This window comes from Anser anser (genome assembly GCF_964211835.1).
Source record: "Anser anser genome assembly, chromosome: 3".
Classification (NCBI taxonomy): domain Eukaryota; kingdom Metazoa; phylum Chordata; class Aves; order Anseriformes; family Anatidae; genus Anser; species Anser anser.
This window is the reverse complement of record NC_139722.1, coordinates 7135335-7157179: the sequence shown is the minus strand read 5'-3', so window position 1 is coordinate 7157179 and position 21845 is coordinate 7135335. Positions and strand designations below refer to the sequence as shown.

The 21845-nt window shown below is 38.9% G+C and overlaps 1 long non-coding RNA gene across 3 annotated transcripts in view; it reads left to right on the top strand.

The window, feature by feature from the left end:
* LOC310897139 overlaps positions 1–9049 on the top strand; it is a 95058-nt gene extending 86009 nt beyond the window's left edge. For 2 of the 3 annotated variants that reach the window (XR_014582095.1, XR_014582096.1), the window contains 2 exons: positions 4826–5346; positions 7590–9049. This is a non-coding gene — a long non-coding RNA (uncharacterized lncRNA). The remainder of the gene's footprint in view (positions 1–4825; positions 5347–7589) is intronic. The other variant, XR_014582094.1, reaches the window with a different exon arrangement.
* The last annotated feature ends 12796 nt before the right edge of the window (positions 9050–21845 follow it).

Genomic DNA, 21845 nt, shown 5'->3' with positions numbered 1-21845 from the left:
CTAACACAGGTAGGCAGGTAGGAAGCTGTGGAAGTCCAACTGTCCTCAGTGTATGGTCTGAGAGCAGGGACTGCAGGTCCTTAGGTCTTTGTCAGAACAGGGAATTAAACCTGAGTTTCCTCCATCTGAAGACATCTATCTTATTGCACAATCCAATTCTTGCTTGTAAAGCATAAAGGACTATATTGCTATCTCCCACTATCTCCCATAGACTGGCACCCAGAATGAACGTTGAGACATTATCAGTTTCTTTTTAAAAAAATGTGTGTTTTACAGTTTAGCTCCTCTTAAAACGTTTATATTTTCTATTTGTCTTTATAGTGCTAGAATTAAGCTTGAAAAAAATAGTTTGAGACCCTTCAAACTCCAGATAACAACTCTGATGTGAGCCCAGCAAAGAGTTGTTTTTTCTTGGTGACAGTGGCAGATTCAGACCTTCATTTTGAAAAGGTCAAAATGAAGGCTTCTCTTCTTGCCTTTGGTGCACTAACATACAATTTCTCCTTCGTGTTTCTCCACTGATTCAAAGCAGCAAGCTCTTTCTTTTTCCTTTGCCTGGCTTCAAAAGGTGATCAAAAATCAGAAATAATGTCTATTTCCATGGGAAAGGGTGCGTCATATGGGACTCCATCAGGTTTTACAGTTACATCCCTGGCAGATCAGTACACTTCATCACTTCATTAAATCAGATTAATTTCTCCTTGCACAGGACTGACAAGGTAAAAATTTCATTTTTTTATGAAGAACAGAGTCTCTGCTAAGGTGGTTAATTTTTTTCTCCAGGAGGGATGTGAGTAACACAGGTTTAGGGACTACAGCTGCACTGGGGTCTGCAAGTCAGGTGCAAAGGGCTACAAAAATCAGCCTTGATGATCATCGCTGGCTGTTGAATCGATCTTGCTAAGAAACATTGTTATCTCCAGAGCAAGAATGTATCCTTCCTGCAAAGCAACAACACAGAGTTGTAAAGTATGAACACTGTGAAGAAAGGAGATTGATTGAAAGGTATGGGACCACATAGTTCCTGGGTCAACATAGTTCCTCTGACTCTGCTACATTTGGCGACTTTCAGACCATGGAGTCTAGAGATAATTATGTTTTTGTTCATCAAATTCATCTTTAAAGAGAAGGGCAATGCACTGTTCAGGCATTACTGTGGGGTGGTAAAAAGGCATCCTACTTGTAAGGTGTACAGTTAGTCACTGTGGGCTCCTATACAAACACGACAGTTATCTGCTGCCTGCTGATATTTCTTTGTAACTGTACCTCTTACCCTGCTCCTTAGGCAAAGATATATTGCTGTCTCTGCTTACCTGTTTGCAAAGCCCTGGGAAACAAAAAGCTTCCTCTTCACAATGTGCTAATGGCTCACTAACTCTCAAATCACTGCAGTTCCTTTAAAAAGAATAGCACAATCCAGCAATAAAGGAAAGCAAGTTTATAGACAAAGTGTAATTAGAACTGGCAAAGCTGCTCTTTGCTATTCAGCAGCATACTTGACTCTGTTTTCCTGTTGTTTACTTGTAGTCTTTATTTGTCTGGAAGAATAAATCTGAAAAGGGAAGAGGCACAGCATTTTATTCAGCAAAAAAGGACCCCATGTTGACGTGTAGAAACAAAAAGAACAGAAATTGTTGTTGTACACTGTCTGGAGATCTGGACTGGGGTACGATAATGCAACCCCTTAGCTTCATCATTATTTTACTGATTGATACCCACAAGATAGAGTCCCACGTAAACCCAAGCTTTGTGTTGATGCTCTTTTGTGTTCACCAGGAGTGGTGGTAGCTTGTCTTCCAGGGTGTGACACCCTGGTGTCGTGTGTCCCCAGCAGCTGTGTCTTGCAGGTCAGCAGTGACTACTAGGTGGGAGTGTGCTGTAGCCTTCCAGCCATGGAGCCACCCCATGGACAGCTGACCTGAGTAAGGTTGCTAAGGCTAGCTACTACTTGTGAAGTTGGCTGCAGACAGACTTGTGGATCCTGACCATAATATATGTTGTTTGGGTCAGGGGAACAGAGCTGGAGGGGGAGAAAAAGAGGAGATTGTAATGCAGAATGCCAAGTCCTTCTTAGGTCCATTACAGTTTATACACAATGTTTGCTCTGACAATTTTGAGTTCCACATTTCCCTTTGAACTAATGCTAAAAGCTTTTCATTTTTCCTGCCTCATCCTTGGTTTCTAATCTTCTCCATTCTAGTTCAAGGGTAACAAACCCTTTCACTAGTTTGCCCATTTGCCTCTTCCTCCTCCAGCTTCTTTGCTGCATTTCTATGCCTGTCATTTGCAGCTTTAAATTTTCTGCCTCTTGTGAAGTGTATTTCATCTTAGCTAATTTGTTTTTCAGGCATTTGGTGCATCATTTTTCTTCAACTAATGATTATGTAGCTTTTTCTCCCTCCCTCCTTCAGTCTCTGCCTCCCTCCTATAATCCCCATCTTTCTGGCATAAAGGCTATATTTTAGTCTGAACGCCAGCTGAAACCAATCCTTTCACCTACCACCAGCAGATGCATCTGCTGTCTTATGTGCTCTTTCAATCTCTTCTTCAAACTCTATTGGTATCTAAAACTGGGAACACTTTTCATTTGCAAATGGCTTCAGTTCTAATGGTTTTTATTTGAATCAATGGCTTGCTTTCTATAATTTACCATAGCATTCTGATAGAGATGTGGCTACAGAACACTTCCATTGACTCACCAGAGGAAGCCTCTGAATTTTAAGCTCTTTGAGGCAAAGGGAATGATTTTGTGCCCTAGTTCTGGAAAGCGCCATATGTAGTGAAATGAACAAGTTGGAGAAAAATACTCTTGGAAAATAAGTGAGAAAGTATTTGAGTGGAAATAGCACAGTGGATGTTTAAGACCACCTGGGAAATCAGTGACCACTTAACTTGACTCCAGTAGGCTAGAATGAGTAACGGGGAATTGTAAGAATAAGTATTTTTGGGGAAATGAACTTGCTGAGCAATAAGCACCATGAGTTTGAGACATTAATCATGTCTGACAAAAACAGTGGCCTCTTTTTATATTACAGGGTGGGTGGGTGAAATGCATGTGGTGGATATTATCCATCTTTTTTTTGCGTAAAGTGTTCCATACATTGCAATCTAAAACTCAGGATGCTATGGAAAGATGATGGTGTGATTAACATTAGCAAACAGGTCACAATGGCCATCAGAGCAAACAGATAATGGAACTAAGGGTGGAGGTGCTGGATATTTGACAATACCATTCAGGAAAATTACAAGAGGTAGCAGTATCTGGATCACAATCAGAAGTGATCTCAGACACAGTCTCAAGAATATATATGAGATCAAGATTTTTTCAGGTTATTTCTTCTCAGAATTCAACTCTGATTAACATTGCAAATTGTACCATGGTGGGAAGTGTTACAAATGGCAGCCAGAAAGAAGATCAAAATAGCTACTAAATAGCCAAAGTGAGAGCAGAAAGGAGGAACTCCTAAGTGACAGGAAATTTTAAAATAGAAACAAGGAATGTGATATACATAAATGCTCTAGAAAGATGACAACTAAGGTTTTTTTTCTAAAAATCTTTAGAAAATACTGAATTACAGAAATTATTTGAAATAGTGTTCTGTTAAGAAAATCAAGTACTCTGCAATTGCAAGAAGATTGCTGCAGAGCAGAAAGTGACCTAGTTATAGTTTTGTTTCTGAAAGTCAGAGATCCTTCAGCTGATTAATATTTCAACATTAAATAATGTTCATGCTGCAACATTTAATGTTCTTGTATCTCTGAGGCTGTTTTCAGAGCTCTTTAGTTTGCAAGTACACTTGGGGAAAAAATCAACGTGAAAAAAGTTAAAAAATGAGTTAGAATCATAGAATATCCCACATTGGAAGGGACCCATAAGGATCATCAAGTCCAACTCCTGGCACCACACAGGTCGGCCCAAATGTTTAGACCATGTTACTAAGTGCACAGTCCAATTGCTTCTTAAATTCAGACAGGCTTGGTGCAGTGACTACTTCACTGGGGAGCCTGTTCCAGTGTGCAACCACCCTCTCGGTGAAGAACCTCTTCCTGATGTCCAGCCTAAACTTCCCCTGCCTCAGCTTGACACTGTTCCCATGGGTCCTGTCACTGGAGATAATGGAGAATAGGTCACCTGCCTCTCCACTCCCCCTCGCGAGGAAGCTGTAGACCGTGATGAGGTCCCCTCTCAGCCTCCTCTTCTCCAGGCTGAACAGGCCAGGTGACCTCAGCCGCTCCTCATACGTCTTCCCCTCTAGGCCCTTCACCATCTTCGTCGCCCTCCTCTGGACACTCTCCAACAGTTTAATGTCCTTTTTGTACTGTGGTGCCCAGAACTGCACACAGTACTCGAGGTGAGGCCGCACCAGCGCAGAGTAGAGCGGGACAATCACTTCCCTCAACCGACTAGCAATGCCGTGCTTGATGCATCCCAGGATACGGTTGGCCCTCCTGGCTGCCAGGGCACACTGCTGGCTCATATTCAACTTGCTGTCAACCACAACCCCCAGATCCCTCTCTGCGGGGCTGCTCTCCAGCGTCTCGTCGCCCAGTCTGTATGTATAGTCAGGGTTGCCCCGTCCCAGGTGCAGGACCCAGCACTTGCTTTTGTTAAACTTAGAAGTTAGTTTAGAAGTTAGTTGCTTAGTTGCTTAGAAGTTAGTAATTTACCTTAATTTAAGGGTTTTACACTTAAATTCAAAAATAAAAATTAAAAAAAAAAAAAAAAAAAGTTTTTACAAGCCTAATTTAGCTGGGATTCCTCTTAATGTGGGACATCTGAATTTGGTCACCAAAATGTGAACTAAACCCCCAGTTCTCATTACAGTCTTTGGAGATGAACAGATATCATTGACATCAGATATCATGACGTCTGCAAATTACTCCATATATCCCAGGTAGGTATCTGAAATAAATTATCATTGGATGAGATGATTTAGATCTAATAACTTCTGTTCTTCAATAGGATAGTGGAAGTAGGCTGCTTGATCTCAAATCTCTGGGATGAAATGCTTCCTTTTAATGCCTCATCACTTTCATGTTTTCTTCAAGTTATCAGAAACATTAGTTCACTATCTTCATAGGTAATCATCATCTTTCCGTCTCTTTCCACCTTTCCTCACAGCATTTTTAAGTGTTTTTGTTGTTGTTGTTGGTGGTGGTGGTTGGTTTCATTTTGGTTTTGTTTTGTGATGAAATGAAAGTAACTGGTGACATCCTGGATGTTTTGCAGAATCCAAGCGTGATGTTAACCGTTTCAAGTCAAGATCACCTATAGCTTGAACCCTGAAGGTGGCCTTCTAAAGACAAGCATCCGGATTTGCATGCTTACATTTAGGTCTCTTTAAAGTAAGTATGTACATGTGTGTTAGGTGTCTAATCTCCCATAACAGTCAGTAGAAATGAGATGCCTGAGGAGATAAATCTGTTTTTACACCTCCCACAGTGTCAAATTGCTTTCAGCTACAGGTGGATTAGGGAGATATTAATGACCTGTGAAACCATCAGAATCTAAGTTTAATTTGAAAAGGTACTGTCCAAGGGCTGCTTGATGTCCTAGTTGAACAACTGGATTTGAGGAGGGAGCTCAGATATCTATCGTTTGTAATGAGCAGATCCTTCCCATATGTTAGCAGGCTGGGTATTATGGGTACCCAGGTCATCCAGAAGAGCTGTACAAATGCATTCACAAGGATGCAAAGTGGACATCAAGTACTTTCCTTGGAAGCTGCTCTTTTTCCTGGTGTATAACAAAAAAACCCCCACAATATAAAAATCATCACCCAGAACCATCTGGTTACAGAAAGAGAGTTGAAGACATGGACTACTTTGCACACTGAGAACTGCTTCATATTCTGAGTTGGAAGGTGGTATAAAATCGTTCACGGAAAAGGTTCAGCTAGACTAGATTTAATTACAATTGAAAGGCAGTAGGGAGGGAATTCGTAATCAAGAAAATATAGTGTTTCCATATAGCGTGCAACTAAGACCAAAAATGCAACACATTAAAAAATGAACTGTTGTTATGTGGATAACAAGAATATATTCTCAATACTTCAATACTTCTCAAATTGCATTAAAGATCTAGAAAATGATGTCAAACATCATGCTGCAGGATTATTAACATCTAGCAATCAGTAGCTCAGAAGCCTTATTTGAAGGGGAAAGTGGCTCATCTCAGTCTGAGGGATTCTGTACTCATGTCCTTTTCAGTCCCTGGCTCTGACTGTTGTCAGAGATGGCATTTGGGATAAGGTGTGCCTTATCTTGATGCAGAATAGCAGTTTCTGTTTTCTTAGGTCATGCAGGAACCAAGGTCATTTTCACATCTTTCCTGAATGTTGTTTAGATACAGAGAATAATTCCTGCATGGGGAGAATGTTTTGACTGCAGATTAGGTGTAGAAATGGTAGATGTTCTGTCAAATTGGCAGTAGATGAGAACTGAATAAAGCATTGCAGAAGGTGAAGAGAAACTGAGTGCTAAACTGATGAGGAAGGGTTTGTTTGGCCAAGCAGATATTTTCATTTCTCTTGTAACTTTTGCACATTTCCCTCACTTTGTCTTTTTCCTTAGCATTAAAAGAAAGAATGTTTTTCCTATTTTACATGCAGCCATCATAGTTTTAGCCAAAAAAAAAAAAAGGCAGACTGATTAAATCCTTCTGAGGTGACATTCTGAGTTGTGTGAGATACAATTTCATCAATTCTCATTGTATCTATGTTGTATCCCTGCTCCTTATTGTTTTAGCATTTTTTTTGCATTGAGGTTATTTGCTGCATGGTAATAAATTAATCTTTCTCTGGTTTGTACAGTCAGAGTCATGAAAAGTAAAGTCCTGTGCTGTTGCATTGCACCAGATTCATTTCATCAGGACAGCACAGTCACTGTGCTTTTTCTTCTGCGGACCCTGGTGTGTGTGGTAGCTGTGGCAATGACAGTGATGATGCCATCAATGATGCCAGTGTGGCAATCACAAGTCAAACTGCCATGGTATTTAGGTATCAGTCATAACTAAAACAGCATGTCGTATAGAACGGGGGCAAGCTTATGTAGATCGGAGCTGAAGGAACTTCTCTTGTTAATGATGGGTGGGTGTTTTAAGCAACAGCTTCCCAGGACCTTATGAAGTGTGATATATTTTACTGGATAAATACACTTTTTTGTAAGGTTCTTGGTATTTTCTGATCTTGGGCACTATTGAGATGGGTTGCACTGTATGTTATATCTTTGAGATTAGTAAGAAAGTTTTTCTGTTCTTAAAATGACTATTTCCCCACAAGGGCAGGGAAGAGCATTTCAGGGTTGAGAAAGAGCAGAAATGTATTCTTCAGCAATCTGTGGGACTCAATTTTTAACAAAAACTCTCTTGCAACTGGTTTTAAATCTATAAGATGCTTTGGATAAGGTAAAAGTAGGGAATATACAATTGTTCTTCCAGTACTGTAAGCCTATGGGGAAAATACCGTGCTCTCATGACCTACAACTCACAAACTTGGGTAGACTTAATAAGGGAAAAAATGTATGAGTTTTCTCTTTTTGGTGTTTTGCAGCAGAAAAAAATAACATAAATGTTTGTGTTTCTTTGACAGGTTTAGTCAAAAGCCCAAGGGACAAGTTCTCAGCTGGCACAGTGTTACAGAAGATAAAAAAGCAGACATATTTTCTACAGAACACAAACTCATCTACAGACAAAAACAGGAGACCCAGCCTTCTTATGAGCATTTCCCCAAAATCTGTTTAGTGCAGAAGCATGTGAAGCAGTTTATAGAAATCTCATAAAGGACAGATATATTGACAGAGAAAGTTTCTCTGTTTACATTTCTGGCTTGAAGGGTATTACTGTCAGTGCTACTTAGTGCTATCTCCAGATACTGTCAATACCTTGTATCTATATGAGAGCCTTTTGATCATAAAGACAGAGGCAAAAGACAGGACATGGGCTATATGAAAGAGCATGAAACTTGGTGCTACATGGAAGTGGAGACCACCTGAACTTCAGTTCAGAGGGTTAGGCATTAATTAATTAATTATCCACCACCTTTAGAGGCTAGGAGATTGGTGTTTTTTTTTTTTTTAATAATAAAAACAAACAGAAAAACAAACAGACAAAGCACAAACAACATCTCTGTCAACCAATTCAGGAAAGTCAAACAGGTGACATTAATGAGCCACTGAAGGTGGTGTGCCCACTTGTTTGATTTTACCCTAGGAGGAGCTTGTACTGTTCACGTCATCCCCTGCAGCTGGCAGGCACCTCTCAGCTTTCCATCACCACTCCTGCCTGGGGTACAGTGACCCATGGGCTGGGAGTTCCTGGGTGGTTCCAGGGTAAAGACAGACAGGTAAGGGTGGGTTACAGCTGGAAGAAGAACTCGTTTGATTTCCACTGTGATTGATGAGAAGCCTTCACACCACCAGCTGTATGTATCTGAAATGCTTCAAGCATTTACTCCTTTCTCAAGTGGGAGTTGTCCAAACAAAATAAATCATGAATGATGAAATAAAACCATATTGGTGGGCATAGCACATTAGCAGACAGGCCATGGAGCTGTGGGGATCTAGAGCTCAGTCCCTCAGCTCAGTAGAGATATCCTAAATCAGTTTGGCTCTGGCCATCCTCTGTGTCCTTGGGGATTTGGTGTAGTCTTCTGTATAAGTTCCTCATCTGTAAAATAAGAACATTAACAAGCCCGTTATCTACACATATTGTAACTACTTTGAGGTGAACATTGTCTCTTGCTATTTGAATATACAATGCTTTGCATAATGGAGCTTAATCTAAGTTCCTTTAAGGTATCTCTGCTGAATAATAATGATTAATAAAATTGAATAAATAATATTTAGGAAAGATAAAATGAGTGCACTGATTTACCTTTTTCTTCATAGGAAATGAAGTGAAGAAATAATTGGAAATGAATAGCAGCACCTATTTAAAAGTGATTAGGGAAACCTGTTATATACTACAACATTAACCTTCAGATTTTCTTATCAAAAGCTTTTAATAGGGTTTGTATTTCAGCTAAATAAAAGAAATTATTCTCAATGGAAATTCTTCTTTTTTTTTCCCCCCTAAATGCATACCAATATTCTGAATGCTCACCCTTTAAACGAATTCTCATCACAAAGACATACATAGGATTACTCATAAATATGTGTAACAAAACCCTTTTATCTGTCTTCTCACAAGATCTCCTCTCACAGAGAGAAGGCTGAATATTGCATTAATGAAAATACACATGGGCAATTTGGAAGGAATAAGGAAAGGTGAGTGATTCAGATTCTATAGATGTGTTTGTATGACAACATAGTCACTGTGGGGTAGGATTCATCTCTGGTCTAAGCAGTCACCTGGGCACTCTCAGTATCCAGTGGCACCCCACAGAAAGATTCCATTTCTTTTTGGCAACCCACTTGTTTTAGGGTGCTCTCCTTCTCAATGGACTAGGGCAACAAGTCTGTAGTAATTAAAGTAGATGAGAAGCAATTTTTCAAAGCTGTCACTAAGGGGATTTTCTGTCTTTGTGTGGCATATACACAAGAGAACCTTACGCTAGGTAGTTCAGGTATTTCTGTGGTGGTGCAAACTTTGACATGTATTGATCCAGCTTGCAGAGTGTCCTTGATGTTTATGTGCACATGTAGCAGCAGCTATATCATTGTCTTTTCTTGATAAGGCTGCTTCAAAACTAACGTGCCTCCATATCATGTGGTCACACAGCTTTTGGTGGCATGGACATATCCTTTGTGCTGTGGATTTCTGAGAAAACCCTCTCAGCAGTTATGAAGTTGTCCTTCCCAGCATGATTTTCAACAGCAAGCGCTGCTTTGCTTTTTTACAGAAAGTTGAAAACTGAAATATCTGATAATTCTTTGTCATCTTCTGCCATACCAAAAAGCACCCAAGTAACAAAAAATGGGTATTCCCTTCATTTGCATTCTCCCTCCCTTATATACGCATTTTTGCCTTTATATTTCCTTGCATAGCTAGGAATAAAGAACAGTATGGGAACAAATTCAGCAATTCATTTGCAGGTTTGTGACATTATGGTTGAACACAGCCTATAAAAATGGCAGAAGGTGTGCTGAACCATTCAGAGACACCTGCTGTCCCAACTGCTAAAAACAGCCCGAAAGAGCCAAAGACTATTATGGTTCTTGAGTAGGAAAAATGCTCCTGACTTGGCCTCCTGCTGCCCAGCCACATCTGTTCTCTTCTAAATGCTGGAAGCAAGAGAAAAGTCAATGTGATACAGGAGGATTTGGAGTTCTGAGTATGGGATAGAAATGTATCAGTGAGATGACACCTTCACCTTCCTCTTGTTGTTTAGACTACAAAATTAGTAGATGCAGGGACTGTTTCTAACTACATGTTTGTACACTGTTTAGGAAAATGGGGTCTTGTGCTGGTCTGAACTTAGCTCATCGTGAAAATGAGGGATGAGAACTATTGGGGATCTGGTTTCAGCAGTTGAACTTTGGTATTGGATCGAATGTGCAGATCTTGACTAGTGGAGGCTAGAGAAAAGCGCTCTGTGGGAAGAGAGCGGAAACAATAAAGAGTTTCATGAGAGGCAATGCTGAAGGTCACTGGAGCAGCAAAAGGGACGTTTCCTTGTTCGGGTGAGTGAGGGAGAGCCAGAGGCTGGGCCAGGTGCACACTCTGAGTTCAGTTTTGACTCCAGAAAGTGCTAAAGTCTATTCAACTCTCATTGCTTTCATCTCAGACATCCTGTAAGCCACGAAAAGGACAAGATCAGGGTTATAAAGTAGATTGAAAATTTAATCTCCTAGTTCTAATGAATGAGGGGCTGATGTTCAGATGACACGAATCAACTGAATTACTCATTTGCATCAACTGCTTTAGAGATCAGATCTGACCCTTACACATTTTACTTAGAAATGAGTCATGCCCATTCATAAAGATTTTTAAAAAAGACATAACTTGAGTTTACATCTTTTTTAATTTTAAAAATGTTGATTTTTGTTCAAAATTTCTGTAAATACATAAGTATACTTAATACCACAGCTGTAAATGTGATGAAAACCATGGTATTCTTAAATGACAGATAAGCCATATCTGAGAAAAAAGTCTTGTCTTTCAGAGCAGACTTTTTATGATATACTATTTACAGAATGCCCATGAAAAGGAGAGCCCTTATATTTGTTTGTAAGTGAGGCATAATACCAGTCTGGTGAGCAGACAGTTGTGAAGTGGCCACCAGACAGTATGTTTGCAACCAGTTTTGTATTTGCAGAAAACAATCCTGCATTTAACAAAGAGTTACAAGGGCTTCTGAGTGTGCTGTGAGCAGTCACTCACTTGCAGAATGCAGATGATAATCTTCTCAGTGGTATTGGACCATTATTCTAGGAGGAAGTGGCTCCACCAGGAGAGGGGTGCCTATGAAAGTCCATGTGGGAGAATTCGAAATTCCCACTTTAGCCACGTATGGGCCATGGGCAGGCAGCAAATGATTCTTGAAATTGTGTCCACAGTGGTCTTTTAATGCACAATTTTTGTGCCTTCCTGGATGCATCATTAGTGCATTTTGAGTCTAAACACATCAAGGAAGCTCTTGATTCATTAGCATTATAGCTAGATGCAAACAGTGTCACAGCCTCATGCTAGCTGTATCTGATCTGTGCTTATACATAGTCCTTTATCGTGGTTATCCACTTATGTTTGTGCAGAATGCAAGAGATATTGAAACCATAGTGCTTAAGAGTCATTTCTGGAAATGACTGCCCCAGGTATGCTAAAGGGGAGAATTGTGCCTCTCTTTTGTTTCTTATGAACCTGCAAGTGCACATAAAATTTTCTGGGCTGTGATCTTCTGGGAGTGCTCACAATGGCAGCATGTATAAATTTATGGTGTATGGAAAGACCCTGCTCAAGTAGTTTCCTTTTGGGACAGCCAGTGCAGCAAAAGCAAGACTGAGATGCTGAAATAATATCTCACTTTCCACCTAGGTGTTGTTAAGCAGTGACCTTTAGGTCCAAGTGTGTTTCCCCGTATCTATTTTTAAGGGTGATTAACAAAACCCAAAAGGGACATGGGGGAATTGGATGATCTACTTTCCAGGAAATTTGTTAGATGGGAAAAACCATCTATTCTGAAATGGGAGTAAAATATCACTACAGCAAAACCTTCTGGATTCTTCATATCAAAATTAAAACTTGGGAAAAAGGTAAATTTCAGACATTTACAATTGTATTGTTTTGATAATGCTGAAATGTTTTATTCTGATTTTAGGCTTTCGCAAACATCCATTATGGATCATGGCATCCCCAAAATTTAAAAATAAGTTATTTGAAAATGGAAGTTCAGAAACTCTCAAAATGTACTATATCTTCACTTCATTTAATCAAAAAGGCTCTTTTTTTTTTTTAATGATGAAATACTTTATTTGGAAAGAAAAAATGCTCTGCTGAAAAATATTGGTATGGCTCAAAAAATAACGTGCATTTTCAGGGTTTTCTTAGAATGGCTAAACTTAGAGCTACACTGTTCTTCAATGCTGTTAATAATTGTACTGATAACTGTGCTGATGGAGTGTTTGCAGACGGGCACACACAGAGCCTTGGCTCTGGATGGATGTAAATAAGGGGAAATGAAGCTGGGTGAGGCTGAGGTCCAACTCTAGCTGCGATCCTCAAGGCAGGAGGAGATTCCATTCATTCTGTTCTTCTGGCACCGGGTGAAGCTCACAGGCCATTTTTTTTAGAAAGACTTGTGACTATGACCATCATCTCCAGCCCACCACAGTTTGTGCATTGTAGCATCTGTATCTGCTTTCATTCACATATGCATACGAATTTTATCCCTGCCTCCTTTAATTAGACCAGTACTGTGATTTTCAAATTCAGGGCTTCATTCAGGAGGTGCAGATCATAAAAGTGATTTTTTTCCCCCTGTTCCTTTTGTGATATTCATTTCAGTCACTGTATTCCACTTTGGCTTTTGGCTAGTGGCATGTAACAGTTTGCTCTTAAAGATGTTTTCTCCCCACAGCTTTGTTACCTGGGAAGGCAAGTTTAGTCCTGTGATAACCACCTCATAAATTTTCAAGAGCAAAGTTCATTTGTTTTCAGTCTTAATTTCCCAAAATGTAGAACCAAGATGAGACTTATAATTATTATGCCACAGAATAGTTCTCCTTTGGCCTGTGACTGTAAATCCTGATTAAGGGTAATATGAATCTAGATGCTGTAATTACAAAGAATCTATGCCACTCCATTGCATGTCATCCAAGAAACTGTAAGGAAAAACAATCAATCTTACTTTTCTCTGCATAAGGTTCACTTTTTTTTTCCCTTTCTTGTTACGTCAGAAAGTGAAATGTTTGCTATTACTGAAAGGGATATGAACTGGAGATATCTGTGCTAACTTTAGTTTCCCAGGCCTCTCATTGATGGGTAGAGAAGTATTGAGGTGTTTATGCCATCTTTGCTATACAGAAAATAGGTGTCATGGATAAAATGAACAACTATTTGAACCACTGAACCACTGCAGTTTATAGCCTGGCAAAACTATATCAGTCCTGGGTTTTGTTTTCTGAGAATTTTAGTTTATTTTTCAATGTTTTAGACTTAGAATTTAGGTGTTTCATTGACTGCTGCTCAACTTTCTGAAATAAATTGCTAGCTCTCAGTAATATCAGGATAAATCATGTCAAATAGAATTTTTAAAAATACCAAGCTATTGTACAAGGTATTCATCAACAGAGAGTCATAGTCAAATAGGAGTGTTTCTCATGGGGAGCAACACTCTAACATTATTCCTAATGATCTCCATATACCTGTAAAATTCTGGTAGATAACAACTGAAGCTGACTTACACACTCTCAGGCAGCTGTAATTATTATGATGAAAAATGACGTAAGGTACCTTAGACCAGCTTCTCACACTGTGCCAATTCAGACAGCATGTGTTTTAATACGGTGAGACAAAATTAAACTTCTTCAGGATAGCGCAATGAAGCTACATACAGCATATAGAAGACTGCATCTGAGGATTAACTTCTTGAAATTAAAGTCAGAGAAATTCAAATTATAAATCAACACTGTATATGAAGTGAGACTGATTGACCACTAGAATGGGTTACTAAAACAAGTAGAGGTTTCTTCATAAAGTCATTGACTGAATGTGAACAACTTTGTAGAATGTGCTCTGCAGTCAATCAAAAGTTTTCAGTGATACATGCAAGGTAAATTGGATCACCTACAGTTTTTTTCTATGGGTCAGACCTATGAGCCTCTGAAGTTTTTCCTAACATGACAGCCTTTGCAGCTGAAACACTGGAATAAATGTTGAAATCTGTGGTATGCATATTTGCATTGTTTGATTTTGGAACTTTATTTTGTTGTTATATAAAAAATAAAAGTAAATAAAATATTAAAATTCGAAACCAACACAAACACATTTATTTTTTATTATTTATTATTATTTTACATCTATGTGAAAAACAGATACTGAGTGAATGACTTTCCATGAAAAAGCTTGAAGTTAATTTAAGAATAACTTGAGTATTCATTTTACTGAGATTCTTTACAGGAGCCATCAAAGGTTGCTGAATTATTAAAGATACAAAGAATTGTCAACACAACACAAATTATGCTTGAGCTGTCTGATTCCTCAAGAACTGGAAGAAGGATTCAGCTCCAGATTAGACGTTTTAATGTTGGTGTCTACATGTCTAAGCTCTCATTAAAGCCACTGAAGAACTAACTTTTATAGTCAATTGTAACTGTTATAACCAAATGATCCAAGAGATGGATTATGTGCTTCTTGAAGCAGGTATTTACATTTGGTCAGATAAATCACATCTTCTATGTAATTAACTGTACTGATTAAGAATGTGATTCACTTGCTGAAGGAGACTGCTAGTAGCATTTGAGAAACTGTGCCAAATCTTCTCTTGCCACTCCAGAAGTGCATGCATCCCTGAGAGGTCTTGTATTTGCCCCTCTTCTGTAGATGCCTGGAAAACCCCTGGGTACCTCAAATCACTGTAGATACCTAAGTTTGGGTAGTTGACTAGAGACCTATTTTGTAGACACAACTACATTTAAGTGATTGAGGCTGGAGCTGAACCCAGATGTAGTAAGGGCTAGATCCAGGTTAAGTGAAATGAGTGGGTTTTACTTTTCAGTACAAAGGATGTTTGTACATTAGTAGCTCTTTGTGTCTCACCTTAGAATAACACTTTCCCAGTTTCCCAGCACACAAACAACAGCAGGCACATCACCTATGCTTAGAGATGGTAATGGCCATGAGTGAATTGAACAGTGGAGGCTTACAAGCTTCAATGTGTGTTTCAGCTGTGTCTTTCCTGGTGGCACCTGCAGATCTGAAAATGAGAAGAGTTCATTATGGCCACTTAGCTTAGTCTCCTGAATATCACAGGCCATAAACTTTAACTTTTGACCAGTGGGAGGTAGGCTGCTAGAGTAAATGAATTAGTCTTTGCTTTTGTCATTCTACTTAGCCTGTTCAAAGACAGTTATACAGTGAATTACAGTTACCTGAAGTTGGCTTTAGGTAGTTTTTCTGCCCCTTTTCCCACAGAGAGGTTAATTGTTCCATTTTACTCTAGTTTTTCATCTTTTTCTCGTTGTTGCTGTATCTACCGTAACTGATCTAAAGCAAATCTGTGTACACTTCAGAAAGTGTCTAGCTTCTTTTTTAACTACTCTGATGGTGTCCTTCATTATTATCATGCTCCCAGGAATTCAGTGTGTAAAGACCTGGCCGGAAAGCAAGTACAATTCACAGGCAGCTAAGCTACAGTTTTATTTATTTATCTTTTCATTTAAAGACAAAATTCAATTTATTTATGTATTCATTCAACAAATTATTCACTACCTGAGAAAATTCAGATACATAAAGGGTACTTAAAAAAAAGTATGATATCATCTATATCTGTAAAACTTCAGATTTTTCTTGCAGATCATTCTGAAGTTGCTATTTTTTAATATATATATATTTTTAAATCTGTTTATTGCTAACCCCTATTAAACAGAAACTGTTGCCACAACTAGGTACAGAACCTGATGTAATGATACATCAGTTTTATTGTGATATTTACAGAGTATGGCAAGGCAATAAATTCACCATTATATATGTGTTAAAATTTCAGAGATTTGAGTCTCTGAAAAGTTCTTGTGATCTGAGTTTCAGATGATGATACAAATGTTCTTAAAAAAATATTTATGACCTAAGAAAGAAAATGAACCTCAAAACTCTTTGGTGAACTGTAATGGATAGCATATACTCTTGCTGATACTCTAAAACTGCTGATTATTATTCCCTTGTAGTGCATAAGTAACCCAGAATTCTTTTCTGCTGTATCACCTCTCCGTTAAATTGTGATCTGTGTAGAAATGGATTACTCCCTGTGCTAAGTAAAATATATCTCAATTCCTCAGATATGGCATTTTTTTTCTCCTCAGTTTGGAGATAGTTTAATCTTCATTGCAAATAACACAAGGAACTCTTTGTACACGGGATTTTACAGCACTGGAAGTCATTTGCCCGATGCAGCACTGCTGGTGTGTGCCGTGCATCTATGCACATCTACACAACCATGCAATGGATTTAGATCACGAACAGTTTCAGTGCTGTGTCCAGGACTTCTCAATGATTAATATCATTAGATGCTGTTGTGGAAGACCATCCTTGCACTGCAGCTGGAAGACACAGAGGAATCCCAACTTTGAGAATCTGCCATCATTTTCTGAAGGCAGAGTTTCAGAATCAGCTACAAAAGAAGTGGATGTTCACTCATTCTGTTTTGAAGATAATCTGTCAAAAGCTAAATTCATGAAGCACCACAGACCCAAAGTATTTGTTTTGTTTTTATTGTTGGGATTTCAAAACAGGAGCCTGAGTCACTTTTAATTTTTGACAGAAACAGTGAGAAGTGATAGATTCTGTGATAAGGTTACCTTATGGCTTTCTTTAAGAGTGGTGGCTGGAGGGCAACCAATCCTTCTGTTTTACATATCTGTACCAACAATATCAAATGAATTTTTTTTTCATAACTCCATTGGGCACATGTTTGTTTTTAATCTACTTTTGTTCATGTTCAGGTCTTTAAACTATGTTTTGTTTGCTGTAGTATTTCCACCAAGGAAGTAGGATAGATTTCTTTACCATGACCTTGGAAGTTACTCATTTTAATTGTTCAGCGTAGAAATACATAGTCTGAGAAAATGGTGATGGTTCAAAAAGATTGGCAATGTTAATGGATTTTCAAGAGGAAGCCACAAGCAGCAATGTGGCAGGGTCATCCTGACCTCATCTCCATCTCTTATCAAGATATGTTATCAGATAGGTCAGTAATGAAGGGAATTGCACTGCCTCTCTGTTGTACACAATATAAATTAATCAGGGAGAACTACCACTTTTGATAGCTGGCAAGCACTCTGAAAAATGCAACCTCATTTCCTTTAGGGCAACAAGCAAGGAGGAAGGCTATTCCTCATTGCCTATATTCCTTGTCATCTTTATTAACTTGCAGCTCAGCCCCCAGAGGTCCTATTCAAAATGGGAACTTTGTCATTAAAAATAACATATGAATATATTCAGATAAGAACACATCCTGCCTTGCAGTGATTGCAATCCAAATATGTAAAGCAGAAAAAAATAGGGGGAAAATATAGGAAAGCCCCCTGAAAATTCCAAGTGCAGTAACAATAAGATGAGTACCAAGAAGGAAGAAAAACTTATTTAAGCAAAAAACCAACATGGAACATAAATACTAAATGAGATGAGGCTGGAATATAGCAAATGAATGAGTTATCAAAGGAATAAGGTCCTGGAAGATATTTTCAAAGATATAGTGGAGCAGAAACAATAGAATTGTAAGACAGCATTTGTCTGTTATATCAATATGACATGGATGCCTTTGGTTAGGAAGAATGGGACTCAGATTCAGTCCTAAGTTCCTAAACTCATATCTAGAGTAAACGTGCTTTCTCTTCCTCTCACAACAGCCTTCAGAGATACTATCAGAGTTGTACAGGCTAGCCAAGCTGCAATATTGCAAAAAAAAAAAAAAAAAATGAAAAAAACACCTTGCATGTAAAAAAGTGTATGTCATCACATGAGGTATATGATTATGCTTCACTGAGCACGCATGCCATAGAAACTGGTGCTCCTGCAAGATATCTTTCCCTTACTCCCCCCCCACATCTTTCTTACTATCTTCTAAAACCTCCAGATCACAGATTGTGTGGTTGACAAAATTCATGTCAGATTGTTACAGCAACAACCTTCAACTCTCAGGACAGGAAAACGCATTGGAACTGAAGTAGTAGGAGCACCAAAATGGCTACCACCCTGGGATTAGGAAGGACAATATTAGCAAATGTTTTTTAAAAATGAGGTGATCCAAACCATGTAGAAATTTAGTATTGCAAAGAGGTGGTAGAATACTCCAGATCAAGTTCTGTTCATACTTTCAGATGCTCTTTATTTGCTAACTTTGCTGAAAAGGACAACAAAACTCCACAATTTTCTGCTGAGGTCTAGCACAGTAAAAGCACTGGTTAGCAAAAGCTGAACTTTTTCCTTGGGGAAAATCCCTGCTAGCTCAATATAAATAAACTGTTTGAATTTTAGGGATTGCTTCCACCTAATACATTGCATTTGCATGTGCACATACTCCCACACACATAAATGCAGCAAGTCAAATTGAATACATAATTCTGAAATCTACAGACAACAAAAACAAATCTTTCTTTTCTTATATTTTTATTTATTCAAAGCTGTGTCCCATCCCAGGTTCTTTCCCATAGGCCAGGTACCCTGAGAAGTTGTCCCCAGCAATCCCTTGAGCTGTTCTGACCAGGGAAGGTAATACCTGTTCATAGCATGTATAGGAAGATGGATTAGAAACCACTGAATCTGCACTGCATAAAGTAGCAGTACCTAAACTGGAGTCTTGCAGGCTCTTGTGTGGCATATGAATGTTTCCTCATTTTCAGGTTAATCTCTGTGTTCTCTGAACTGAGAGCTCCTTGGAGTGCTGTTTATGCCTTTGGATTAGCAAGGGTAGAATCCCTTATGCAAGGTAGCCTTGGGTCTCCTTCTCATATAACAACTCAATGAGAGCACTTTTGGAAAAATAATTTCTCTTTAAATTAGATGGAGTGCTCCAACTTAGATATATGAAATGATGTTTTAATTGCTCAAATAACTCTGGTCTCATCTGATTACCTTTTACCTTCTGGAAATAATGTGAGATACTTTGAGGCTCAAGTCTCTTACATACCCTCCTAACTTGTAGTTAATTGGTGGGCTGTGTCATAATTGCTCTTGAATTAAAATACCTTTTAAAAGAACATTTCAGTTCCAATGTCGCCTGTTCCAGTATGGTTACACACCAACAGCAGTAAGTATAGCAATGTAATTATTTTCTAATGAGTTTTTACAGTCATAGAATCGAACAACTTTAGGTGTATGCTTAATTTCATACTTTTTTTTTTTCTGTCTTTTTTTACATGAGGATTCTATTTGTTTAAAAAAAAAAGCTGGCAAAGTTCTTAGCACTGAATATATGCAGATGGCAATTTCAATTTTCCTCATGCTTCTTTACTCACCTATTTGCTGTAATAGAACTTTCTTCTGCATTATTGACTTAGAATGCAATTTTAGAAGTATATATGAAAACTAATAACATCGTTGTATTTTCAGCTGCCATTGAAGAAATTTCATGCCTCCTCTTTGGAGCAATATTAAGACTGAAAATACAGCACAATTACTATGACTCTGAAGGGCACACTGGTAGAAAGATTTGTAAATTGTAAGAAATTCAAAGAAAAAAGAAAATTACTATATAGTCTTGGTACTGCCGGCTACTGAAGGGTTTAAAGACCTCTGGGGAAATGGGAATTTCATTTGTTTTTACTTGTGTACAAGCCAGGTGGGTAAAAAGAGAGAAAAATAACGATAAATATCTGAAAGGTGCAAGTTTAAAGGAGGAAGAAGCTCTAGAGCCTTTATGAAGCAACATGAAAGAAAAACTCTTTCTTCGTGCAGTGAATCCACCCCAGGAGCTGTTTTCCTTTGCATATCTCCTACTGTTGTGAATGGTTAGGTGCCAGCCAACATGCAGTTGGCTGTGGAAAATTAGTGTAAAACACAGTTTGAGGGGATATCTGCAAAACATAAGTTGGCTCAGAACAGTGTGCACTTACCAGGTGACTCCTGTCTGCCTCTTCATCAGCACCATTTGGTTTAAGGCACACCAGGGTATGAGGTGAGATAAAAGCTATATGGTCACCTCTCCTTCACATTCACATTGAGGCTATATGATTCAAAAAAAATTAAAAAGTATAAAAAAAGACTAAGTTGCCTGCTAGAATAGGTCTGTTTCTTTCCTTTTCACTCTTTTCTACAGTTGTGTATCTTTTTTCTCCCAACAGTGTGGAAAAAGTCACAGCCCTAATGATAATGGTAATGATGGGGTTACACCAGGCTGGTGGCCAGACGCTACTGGGGTTCTGCAGGTCTCCTGGGGGGAGTTTAGGGATAGTTCACTTTGATGTTTTCATAAATGACTTGGAGGCAGGACTTGAAGGTAGATTAAATAAGTCTGTGGACTAAAAATAAAATAAAAATAAAATAAAATAAAATAAAATACTGCTGAGCCAGCAGCATGCCCTTGTAGCCAAAAGGGCCAACTGTATCCTGGGGTGCATCAGGCACAGCATTGCTGGCTGGTCGAGCGAAGGGATTGTCCTGCTCTGCTCTGCGCTGGTGCAGCCTCACCTCAAGTGTTGTGTGTGGTTTTGGGCACCCCAGTATTAAAAAGATATAAAACTATTAGAGAGTGTCCAAAGGAGGGTTATGAATATAGTGAAGGGTCTGGAGGGGAAGGCGTGTGAGGAGCAGCTGAGGCCCCTTGGTTTGCTAAGCCCAGAGCAGAGCAGGCCGAGGGGAGGCCTCATGGCGGCCTGCAGCTCCCTCACGAGGGGAGCGGAGGGGCAGGCGCTGAGCTCTGGTCTCTGGGGACAGCGACAGGACCCGAGGGGACGGCATGGAGCTGGGACAGGGGAGGGTCAGGCTGGGTGTGAGGGAAAGGTTCTGCACCCAGATGGTGGTCGGGCACTGGGACAGGCTCCCCAGGGCTGTGGGTGCAGCACTGAGCTGCCGGAGCTCAAGAAGCGCTGGGACAACGCTGCCAGACATAGGGTATGGTTTTGGGTGGTCCTGTGTGGAGCCAGGAGCTGGAATCCATGATCCTTGTCGGTCCCTTCCAACTCAGGATATTCTTTGATTCTATTATTTTATGATAAACCATGAGAAAAAAATCCAAAACAAACAAAAAAAGCAAAACATACAAACAAGAAATAAATAGTGAGCATAGTATAGAATAATTTTATTTTGCTTCATGATAGATAGTCAAATTAATATTCAGGTTTACATTAGAAAACAAAACAAGGCAAAACAATTCTGGAGAAAATGTCTCTGCTGGGATTTCTTCAGCAATTGTCATTATTTTATGTGCTTATTAGCAAACATTTTATTGCAACATCATGAGAAGGAGAAACAAGTATTAATATATTTGGCATCTTTTTCTAGAAGTTTAAATTTAAGATGCTCCCATAGTATCACATCTTCCCAAATCAGATTGCTTCAAAACCACATTTCAGACTACAACTTACTGCTTCATGTTCATAGCTCAGTAAAACCTAGAATATGAACTTACAAAAGCATAGTGTTTGCTTTTTAAATTAGAAGCAAAAATCTTCAAAACTAAATACAAACTGAGAACAATTGCTCAGAGAGTAATTAGATCAATTAATCACTTAGATTATTTGAGAACAAAAGTACCTGG